Below are 12,121 nucleotides of genomic sequence, written 5' to 3'. Positions count from 1 at the left end.
TGGTTTTGAGCGGCACACCGTACTTTCAACTCCTGCAAGCTGTTTAACCTGGAGGGACTTTTTTTTTTTTTTTTAATTGTGTCCACTATTGCTGCATCATTCAGACTTGTCAAGCTACAATGGTGGTCAGGTGTTTTAACCTGTAGCAGCGCCTCAACTCCACCTCGACACACAACAGTGGGCCGTAGGGCTAATCAACAATTCTCAACTGGAGTACCACACAGACTCTTGACTCCTCTAACTTCTCTGCTGGAATAGACTATACCTGTTCCCCCCCCCTCTCCAGCCCCCCCTCCCTCCTTACCTGCCTCCATCCTCTCCCTCTCCTCCCCCAGTGTGTGAGGGTACAGATGTAAGGAAGGCAGGATGGGTACCCAGGGCAGCCCGGTGAAGAGTTATGACTACCTGTTGAAGTTCCTCTTGGTCGGGGACAGCGATGTGGGGAAAGGGGAGATACTAGACAGCCTACAGGATGGATCGGCAGAGTCTCCGTACGCGTACAGCAGTGGTGAGTCACGAGCTCAGGACTTTTCTGATAACTACTTTATTGAGGGGGAAAATGTACTTACTGTGACTGTGATTATGTGGTTGTCCAACCGAGCTGTCTTAAGGATGAATGCACTAACTGTAAGTCGCTCTGGAGAAGAGCTTCTGCTAAATGACTCACTTGCAAATGTACTACACACACACACACACACACACACTAAGTCTTGGCAGCAGCTAAGGGGGATCTCTAATAAATACAAATACACAGCACGAACGCGTAAAGACACAGACACACACAGACGCATGGACACAACACATGTATACACACACTACACACACACACACACACACACCATCTACACACACACACCACCTAAAAACAGACACATACCAGTCCGCTGTGTGTGGTAAGTGAATAATCTTTTCCGCTCCTGTACAAACGTCTGAACAATGCAGACACATTCACACTGTCTCACTAACTAATAATGTATCAGCTACAGCAGAAGGTCCAGTCACTGTCTCACTAACTAATAATGTATCAGCTACAGCAGAAGGTCCAGTCACTGTCTCACTAACTAATAATGTATCAGCTACAGCAGGAAGGTCCAGTCACTGTCTCACTAACTAATAATGTATCAGCTACAGCAGAAGGTCCAGTCACTGTCTCACTAACTAATAATGTATCAGCTACAGCAGAAGGTCCAGTCACTGTCTCACTAACTAATAATGTATCAGCTACAGCAGAAGGTCCAGTCACTGTCTCACTAACTAATAATGTATCAGCTACAGCAGAAGGTCCAGTCACTGTCTCACTAACTAATAATGTATCAGCTACACTAACTAATAATATATCAGCTACAGCAGAGGGCCCAGTCACTGTCTCACTAACTAATAATATATCAGCAGAGAGGTCCAGTCACTGTCTCACTAACTAATAATGTATCAGCTACAGCAGAAGGTCCAGTCACTGTCTCACTAACTAATAATGCATCAGCTACAGCAGAAGGTCCAGTCACTGTCTCACTAACTAATAATATATCAGCTACAGCAGAGGGCCCAGTCACTGTCTCACTAACTAATAATGTATCAGCTACAGCAGAGGGTCCAGTCACTGTCTCACTAACTAATAATGTATCAGCTACAGCAGAAGGTCCAGTCACTGTCTCACTAACTAATAATGTATCAGCTACAGCAGAAGGTCCAGTCACTGTCTCACTAACTAATAATGTATCAGCTACAGCAGAAGGGTCAGTAGCTGAAAGGTCGCTGCACGAGTCGACAAGGTGAAAATCTCCCAAGTGCCTTGAGGAAGGCACTTAACCCTAGTTTCCTCCAGGAGTAACATACTACTATGACTGACCCTGTAAAACAACACCTATCATACTACTATGTCTGACCCTGTAAAACAACACCTATCATACTACTATGACTGACCCTGTAAAACAACAGCTATCATACTACTATGACTGACCCTGTAAAACAACACCTATCATACTACTATGTCTGACCCTGTAAAACAACACCTATCATACTACTATGTCTGACCCTGTAAAACAACACCTATCATACTACTATGACTGACCCTGTACAACAACACCTATCATACTACTATGACCCTGTAAAACAACACCTATCATACTACTATGTCTGACCCTGTAAAACAACACCTATCATACTACTATGTCTGACCCTGTAAAACAACACCTATCATACTACTATGACTGACCCTGTAAAAAGTTTTTCAACACCTATCATACTACTATGACCCTGTACAACAACACCTATCATACTACTATGACTGACCCTGTAAAACAACCTATCATACCTATCATACTACTATGACTGACCCTGTAAAACAACACCTATCATACTACTATGACTGACCCTGTAAAACAACACCTATCATACTACTATGACCCTGTACAACAACACCTATCATACTACTATGACTGACCCTGTAAAACAACACCTATCATACTACTATGACTGACCCTGTAAAACAACACCTATCATACTACTATGACTGACCCTGTAAAACAACACCTATCATACTACTATGACTGACCCTGTAAAACAACACCTATCATACTACTATGACTGACCCTGTAAAACAACACCTATCATACTACTATGACTGACCCTGTACAACAACACCTATCATACTAAGATGACTGACCCTGTAAAACAACACCTATCCTGTGTATTTTTATTTATTTTTAAATAATAACGTTTTCAGAGAAGCTTTTCAAACCAGACCTTTCCTCCCACCCCTGGTTTGAATGACTTCACAGTCCTACAACAAGCCCTGTATTATAGAGTACACACTACACACACACACACAGTTCACAGGGTACACGCCCACTACCACACACACACACACCACATCAGGGTGTACACACACACACACATACACTCCACACACACAGGGTGTGTGTTGAGTCGGGAGACACTACCATCACACTGGGAATCACTCCACACACACACACTACCACACATCCACACTGGGACACACACACTCCACACACACACTGGGAATCACCCAGCAGGTCCCTACCATCTGGGAATCATAGCTTCCACACCAGTTCAGGGTGTGTGTAGCTACACAGTCACCATGACCTTAGCCCAGAGGATCACCAGATGCCTTCTATTCTGGTTTGTCAGGGTGTGTGTTGAGTCGGGAGACGCCCATTAGCTACCATCACACTGGGAATCATAGCTTCCACACCAGTTCATCAGGGTGTGTGTTGAGTCGGGAAGACGCCCATTAGCTACCATCACGCTGGGAATCATAGCTTCCACACCAGTTCATCAGGGTGTGTGTTGAGTCGGGAGACGCCCATTAGCTACCATCACACTGGGAATCATAGCTTCCACACCAGTTCATCAGGGTGTGTGTTGAGTCGGGAGACGCCCATTAGCTACCATCACACTGGGAATCATAGCTTCCACACCAGTTCATCAGGGTGTGTGTTGAGTCGGGAGACGCCCATTAGCTACCATCACACTGGGAATCATAGCTTCCACACCAGTTCATCAGGGTGTGTGTTGTGTTGAGTCGGGAGACGCCCATCACACTGGGAATAGCTACCATCACACTGGGAATCATAGCTTCCACACCAGTTCATCAGGGTGTGTGTTGAGTCGGGAGACGCCCATTAGCTACCATCACACTGGGAATCATAGCTTCCACACCAGTTCATCAGGGTGTGTGTTGAGTCGGGAGACGCCCATTAGCTACCATCACGCTGGGAATCATAGCTTCCACACCAGTTCATCAGGGTGTGTGTTGAGTCGGGAGACGCCCATTAGCTACCATCACACTGGGAATCATAGCTTCCACACCAGTTCATCAGGGTGTGTGTTGAGTCGGGAGACGCCCATTAGCTACCATCACACTGGGAATCATAGCTTCCACACCAGTTCATCAGGGTGTGTGTTGAGTCGGGAGACGCCCATTAGCTACCATCACACTGGGAATCATAGCTTCCACACCAGTTCATCAGGGTGTGTGTTGAGTCGGGAGACGCCCATTAGCTACCATCAGTTCACTGGGAATCATCAGCTTCCACACCAGTTCATCAGGGTGTGTGTTGAGTCGGGAGACGCCCATTAGCTACCATCACACTGGGAATCATAGCTTCCACACCAGTTCATCAGGGTGTGTGTTGAGTCGGGAGACGCCCATTAGCTACCATCACGCTGGGAATCATAGCTTCCACACCAGTTCATCAGGGTGTGTGTTGAGTCGGGAGACGCCCATTAGCTACCATCACACTGGGAATCATAGCTTCCACACCAGTTCATCAGGGTGTGTGTTGAGTCGGGAGACGCCCATTAGCTACCATCACACTGGGAATCATAGCTTCCACACCAGTTCATCAGGGTGTGTGTTGAGTCGGGAGACGCCCATTAGCTACCATCACACTGGGAATCATAGCTTCCACACCAGTTCATCAGGGTGTGTGTTGAGTCGGGAGACGCCCATTAGCTACCATCACACTGGGAATCATAGCTTCCACACCAGTTCATCAGGGTGTGTGTTGAGTCGGGAGACGCCCATTAGCTACCATCACACTGGGAATCATAGCTTCCACACCAGTTCATCAGGGTGTGTGTTGAGTCGGGAGACGCCCATTAGCTACCATCACACTGGGAATCATAGCTTCCACACCAGTTCATCAGGGTGTGTGTTGAGTCGGGAGACGCCCATTAGCTACCATCACACTGGGAATCATAGCTTCCACACCAGTTCATCAGGGTGTGTGTTGAGTCGGGAGACGCCCATTAGCTACCATCACACTGGGAATCATAGCTTCCACACCAGTTCATCAGGGTGTGTGTTGAGTCGGGAGACGCCCATTAGCTACCATCACACTGGGAATCATAGCTTCCACACCAGTTCATCAGGGTGTGTGTTGAGTCGGGAGACGCCCATTAGCTACCATCACACTGGGAATCATAGCTTCCACACCAGTTCATCAGGGTGTGTGTTGAGTCGGGAGACGCCCATTAGCTACCATCACACTGGGAATCATAGCTTCCACACCAGTTCATCAGGGTGTGTGTTGAGTCGGGAGACGCCCAGACGCCCATTAGCTACCATCACACTGGGAATCATAGCTTCCACACCAGTTCATCAGGGTGTGTGTTGAGTCGGGAGACGCCCATTAGCTACCATCACACTGGGAATCATAGCTTCCACACCAGTTCATCAGGGTGTGTGTTGAGTCGGGAGACGCCCATTAGCTACCATCACACTGGGAATCATAGCTTCCACACCAGTTCATCAGGGTGTGTGTTGAGTCGGGAGACGCCCATTAGCTACCATCACACTGGGAATCATAGCTTCCACACCAGTTCATCAGGGTGTGTGTTGAGTCGGGAGACGCCCATTAGCTACCATCACACTGGGAATCATAGCTTCCACACCAGTTCATCAGGGTGTGTGTTGAGTCGGGAGACGCCCATTAGCTACCATCACACTGGGAATCATAGCTTCCACACCAGTTCATCAGGGTGTGTGTTGAGTCGGGAGACGCCCATTAGCTACCATCACACTGGGAATCATAGCTTCCACACCAGTTCATCAGGGTGTGTGTTGAGTCGGGAGACGCCCATTAGCTACCATCACACTGGGAATCATAGCTTCCACACCAGTTCATCAGGGTGTGTGTTGAGTCGGGAGACGCCCATTAGCTACCATCACACTGGGAATCATAGCTTCCACACCAGTTCATCAGGGTGTGTGTTGAGTCGGGAGACGCCCATTAGCTACCATCACACTGGGAATCATAGCTTCCACACCAGTTCATCAGGGTGTGTGTTGAGTCGGGAGACGCCCATTAGCTACCATCACACTGGGAATCATAGCTTCCACACCAGTTCATCAGGGTGTGTGTTGAGTCGGGGGAATCCAGAGACGCCCAGGGTTAGCTACCATCACACTGGGAATCATAGCTTCCACACCAGTTCATCAGGGTGTGTGTTGAACTGCCTACGTTGTCCTTGTTAAGTCATTTCAAAGGCTGTGTGGTTTCTTTGTTTCTTTTTCTTCACTACAGTAACATTGTTGCCGGGAATCGCCAGTCATTATCGTTCAGAGCTAGGGGTGTCTACAGGCTAGCTGTCGTGTGACTCTGTCGGAGTCCTGGAGGTTCTCAGTGGAGAGGGGAGGTTGTGACAGATCCGTACCCGATGGGGTGAGCTCTCCTTGGGCACGAGGAAAGGGGACGGATGTCTGTCTGGGTGTTATGGTGCTGCTGGATGTGACCTAGTCGTACCCGATGGGGTAAGCTCTCCTTGGGCACGAGGAAAGGAGACAGATGTCTGTCTGGGTGTTATGGTGCTGCTGGATGTGACAGCTTCCTGCTGTTGAGGGAAGTGTGCTGCTGGATGTGACAGACCTCTGCTGTTGATAGTTGGGGGCGAGGACCAGGGGGGCAGGGCTGCTGGTCTGTGGCTTCAAAAGAGCTGCTTCACACACTCCCAGCTCCATCAGACAAATCCCCCAGAGATATGGGGACCAGAGCATATAACTGTTCATGAGAGGACCAGAGTTCCTGAAGGGACCAGCATATCTAATGTTCACACCAGCACTATGGGGACCAGCACACACACTATTCACACCTCTATATTCACACCTCTATGGGGACCAGCACTATTCACACCTCTATGGGGACCAGCACTATTCACACCTCTATGGGGACCAGCACTATTCACACCTCTATGGGGACCAGCACTATTCACACCTCTATGGGGACCAGCACTATTCACACCTCTATGGGGACCAGCACTATTCACACCTCTATGGGGACCAGCACTATTCACACCTCTATGGGGACCAGCACTATTCACACCAGCACTCTTCATGATACATCTACCTGGGGACCAGCACTATTCACACCTCTATGGGGACCAGCACTGTTCACACCTCTATGGGGACCAGCACTGTTCACACCTCTATGGGGACCAGCACTGTTCAGACCTCTATGGGGACCAGCACTGTTCAGACCTCTATGGGGGACCAGACCAGGGGACCAGCACTGTTCACACCTCTATGGGGACCAGCACTGTTCAGACCTCTATGGGGACCAGCACTATTCACACCTCTATGGGGACCAGCACTGTTCATGATACAGACTGTTCACACCCCTCTTGGTGGGGACCAGCACTGTTACACAATTCTATGGGGACCAGCACTGGGATTTCCTTGTAATTCTATACATTTTGCCATGTCTGATGTGTATTCATGTGATATTTGAGTGACAAAATGACAACGGTGTCTATGGGGAAAAAACCTCTCAAGCATCAGCTGACGTGGGCTGGTTGATCTGGACATTTCTGACTGGTTATAAATGTCTCTCCTGTAATGACTGACATTTTTAATTTTAATTATTACCTTTATTTAACTAGGCAAGTCAGTTAAGAACAAATTCTTATTTACAATGACGGCCTACCAGGGAAGCACTGGGTTAACTGCCTGTTCAGGGGACAGAACTGACAGATTTGTACCAGCACTGTCAACTCGGGGTTTGAACCAGCACCTTCCGGTTACTAGGACCAGCACTGCTCTAACCACTAGGCTACAGCCTGCCGCCTCTACACTCTAACCACTAGGCTACCCTGCCTCTCTGGGGACCACTCTAACCACTAGGCTACCAGCACCTCTCACACTCTAACCACTAGGCTACCCTGCCAGCCTCTTCACACTCTAACCACTAGGCTACCCTGCCAGCACTCTTCTATGACCACTAGGCTACCCTGCCGCCTCTACACTCTAACCACTAGGCTACCCTGCCGCCTCTACACTCTAACCACTACTGTTCTGACCCTGCCGCCTCACACTCTAACCACTAGGCTACCCTGCCGCCTCTACACTCTAACCACTAGGCTACCCTGCCACCTCTACACTCTAACCACTAGGCTACCCTGCACTGTTCTACACTCTAACCACTAGGCTGTTCCCTGCCACCTCTTGGTGGAGGAAAATCTAACCACTAGGCTTTCCTGCCATTTTGCCTCTGACACTCTAACCACTGAGGCTGACCCTGCCGGTGTCTATGGGCTAAAAAACCTCTCAACCACTCAGCTGACCCTGCCTGATCTGGACATTCTAACCACTGGTTATAAATGTCTCCTCTGTAATGACTGACTTTTTAACCACTTAGGCTACCTGCCAACTCTAGGCAAGTCAGTTAACCAAATTCTTATTTACCCTGCCGGCTCTACACTCTAACCACTGGGTTACCCTGCCACCTCTACACTCTAACCACTAGGCTACCCTGCCACCTCTACACTCTAACCACTAGGCTACCCTGCCGCCTCTACACTCTAACCACTAGGCTACCCTGCCGCCTCTACACTCTAACCACTAGGCTACCCTGCCTCCCCAAAATGACAGAGGAACTGATGATGCACTACCCAACTACTATTACACCTTTCAAGAGTAACTTTAAAGGTGGACTGAGTTCCTTTTAAATAAAAGAATGCCCGTTCGTGAATTTTCAAATTTTATTTAACTTTTTTTTTTTTTACTTGGAAAGTCAACTAAGAACCAATTCTTCTTTACAATGACGGCCTTCCCCGGCCAAACTCTAACGCAGACGACGCTGGGCCAATTGTGAATGAGCCTGGAATCGAACCAGGGTCTGTAGTGACGCCTCTAGCACTGAGATGCAGTGCCATAGACCGCCGTGAAAGCAGTAATTTGATTGGTCAGGACGAGAGCAAAGATTTCTCATCCAAGTGGAGAACTGCAACTGAAGCACAACATGTGTCCTTTTACATTCTGAAGCCACACACACACACACACACACACACACACACACACACACACACACACACACACACACAGACACAGAGCTATAAGGACAGGTGAACTGATAATGCTTTTTAATGTTTAATACCTCTCCCTTCTTTCTCTCACCCTCCTCCCTACCACTTTCTCTTCTGTATTTCAACCTCCCCCTTTCTCTCTCTCAACCTCCTCTCTCTCTCAACCTTCTCTCTCTCTCTCAACCTTCTCTCTCTCTCTCTCTCAACCTTCTCTCTCTCTCTCTCTCAACCTTCTCTCTCTCTCTCTCTCCTCCTCTCTCTCTCTCTCTCAACCTTCTCTCTCTCTCTCTCTCTCAAACCTCCTCTCTCTCTCAACCTCCTCTCTCTCAACCTCCTCCTCTCTCTCAACCTCCTCCTCTCTCTCGCTCTCTCAACCTCCTCTCTCTCTCTCTCTCAACCTCCTCCTCTCTCTCTCAACCTCCTCCTCTCTCTCTTCTCTCTCAACCTCCTCCTCTCTCTCTCTCTCTCTCTCAACCTCCTCCTCCTCCTCTCTCTCTCAACCTCCTCTCTCTCTCTCTCTCTCTCTCAACCTCCTCCTCTCTCTCTCTCTCTCTCTCTCTCAACCTCCTCTCTCTCTCTCTCTCTCTCTCTCTCTCTCTCTCTCTCTCTCTCCTCTCTCTCTCTCTCTCTCTCTCTCTCTCTCTCTCTCTCTCAACCTCTCTCTCTCAACCTTCTCTCTCTCTCTCTCTCAACCTCCTCTCTCTCTCTCTCAACCTCCCTCTCTCTCTCAACCTCCTCTCTCTCTCTCTCAACCTCCCCTCTCTCTCTCAACCTCCTCCTCTCTCTCTCTCTCTCTCTCAACCTCCTCCTCTCTCTCTCTCTCTCTCTCTCAACCTCCTCCTCTCTCTCTCTCTCTCTCTCAACCTCCTCCTCTCTCTCTCTCTCTCTCTCTCTCTCTCAACCTCCTCTCTCTCTCTCTCTCTCTCTCTCTCTCAACCTCCTCTCTCTCTCTCTCTCAACCTCTCTCTCTCTCTCTCTCCTCCTCTCTCTCTCTCTCTCTCAACCTCCTCTCTCTCTCTCAACCTCCTCCTCTCTCTCTCTCAACCTCCTCTCTCTCTCCTCCTCTCTCTCTCTCTCAACCTCCTCCTCTCTCTCTCTCTCTCTCTCTCAACCTCCTCCTCTCTCTCTCTCTCTCTCTCTCAACCTCCTCCCTCTCTCTCTCTCTCTCTCTCTCAACCTCCTCCTCTCTCTCTCTCTCTCTCTCTCTCTCTCAACCTCCTCTCTCTCTCTCTCTCTCTCTCAACCTCCTCTCTCTCTCTCTCTCTCTCTCTCTCAACCTCCTCTCTCTCTCTCTCTCTCTCTCTCTCAACCTCCTCTCTCTCTCTCAACCTCCTCTCTCTCTCTCTCTCTCTCTCAACCTCCCTCTCTCTCTCTCTCTCAACCTCCTCCTCTCTCTCTCTCTCAACCTCCTCCTCTCTCTCTCTCTCTCTCTCTCAACCTCCTCCTCTCTCTCTCTCTCTCTCTCAACCTCAACCTCCTCTCTCTCTCTCAACCTCTCTCTCTCTCTCTCTCTCTCTCTCTCTCAACCTCCTCCTCTCTCTCTCTCTCTCTCTCAACCTCCTCTCTCTCTCTCTCTCTCTCTCTCTCTCTCAACCTCCTCTCTCTCTCTCTCTCTCCTCTCTCTCTCTCTCAACCTCCTCCTCTCTCTCTCAACCTCCTCCTCTCTCTCTCTCTCTCTCTCAACCTCCTCCTCTCTCTCTCTCTCTCTCAACCTCCTCCTCTCTCTCTCTCTCTCTCACCTCCTCCTCTCTCTCTCTCTCTCTCTCTCTCACCTCCTCTCTCTCTCTCTCTCTCTCTCTCTCTCTCTCTCTCTCTCTCTCTCTCTCTCTCTCTCTCTCTCAACCTCCTCTCTCTCTCTCTCTCTCAACTCTCTCTCCTCTCTCTCTCTCTCTCTCAACCTCTCTCTCTCTCTCTCTCAACCTCCTCTCTCTCTCTCTCAACCTCCTCCTCTCTCTCTCTCAACCTCCTCCTCTCTCTCTCTCAACCTCCTCTCTCTCTCTCTCAACCTCCTCCTCTCTCTCTCTCTCTCTCTCTCTCTCTCTCAACCTCCTCCTCTCTCTCTCTCTCTCTCTCTCTCTCTCTCAACCTCCTCCTCTCTCTCTCTCTCTCTCTCTCTCTCTCAACCTCCTCTCTCTCTCAACCTCTCTCTCTCTCTCTCAACCTCCTCCTCTCTCTCTCTCTCTCTCTCTCTCTCTCAACCTCCTCTCTCTCTCTCTCTCTCTCTCTCTCTCCTCTCTCAACCTCTCTCTCTCTCTCTCTCTCTCAACCTCCTCTCTCTCTCTCTCTCTCTCTCTCAACCTCCTCTCTCTCTCTCTCTCTCAACCCTCCTCTCTCTCTCTCTCAACCTCCTCTCTCTCTCTCTCTCCTCCTCTCTCTCTCTCTCAACCTCCTCTCTCTCTCTCTCTCAACCTCCTCCTCCTCTCTCTCTCTCTCTCTCAACCTCCTCCTCTCTCTTCTCTCTCTCTCTCTCTCTCTCAACCTCCTCCTCTCTCTCTCTCTCTCTCTCTCTCTCACCTCCTCCTCTCTCTCTCTCTCTCTCTCTCTCTCTCTCAACCTCCTCCTCTCTCTCTCTCTCGCTCTCTCTCTCTCTCAACCTCCTCCTCTCTCTCTCTCTCTCAACCTCCTCCTCTCTCTCTCTCTCAACCTCCTCTCTCTCTCTCTCTCAACCTCCTCCTCTCTCTCTCTCTCTCTCAACCTCCTCTCTCTCTCTCTCCTCCTCAACCTCTCTCTCTCTCTCTCAACCTCCTCCTCTCTCTCTCCTCAACCTCTCTCCCTCCCCTCTCTCTCTCTCTCTCTCTCTCTCTCTCACCTCCTCCTCTCTCTCTCTCTCTCTCTCTCTCTCAACCTCCTCCTCTCTCTCTCTCTCTCTCTCTCAACCTCCTCCTCTCTCTCTCTCTCTCTCAACCTCCTCCTCTCTCTCTCTCTCTCTCAACCTCCTCCTCTCTCTCAACCTCCTCCTCTCTCTCTCTCTCTCTCTCTCTCCTCCTCCTCTCTCTCTCTCTCTCCTCTCTCTCTCTCTCTCAACCTCCTCCTCTCTCTCTCTCTCTCTCAACCTCCTCCTCTCTCTCTCTCTCTCTCTCAACCTCCTCCTCTCTCTCTCTCTCTCCTCTCTCTCAACCTCCTCCTCTCTCTCTCTCTCTCTCTCTCTCTCTCAACCTCCTCCTCTCTCTTTCTCTCTCTCGCTCTCTCTCTCTCTCTCAACCTCCTCCTCTCTCTCTCTCTCAACCTCCTCCTCTCTCTCTGTCTCTCTCAACCTCCTCCTCTCTCTCTGTCTCTCTCAACCTCCTCCTCTCTCTCTCTC

At 49.5% G+C, this 12,121-nt stretch overlaps 1 pseudogene; it reads left to right on the top strand.

Annotated features, from left to right (window-relative positions):
• The window catches only part of LOC121844632, a 28,996-nt pseudogene continuing 16,875 nt past the window's right edge, over nucleotides 1-12,121 (top strand).

This window comes from Oncorhynchus tshawytscha, unplaced genomic scaffold (genome assembly GCF_018296145.1).
Source record: "Oncorhynchus tshawytscha isolate Ot180627B unplaced genomic scaffold, Otsh_v2.0 Un_contig_1870_pilon_pilon, whole genome shotgun sequence".
NCBI lineage: Eukaryota > Metazoa > Chordata > Actinopteri > Salmoniformes > Salmonidae > Oncorhynchus > Oncorhynchus tshawytscha.
This window is presented reverse-complemented; position numbering and strand designations above follow the sequence as displayed.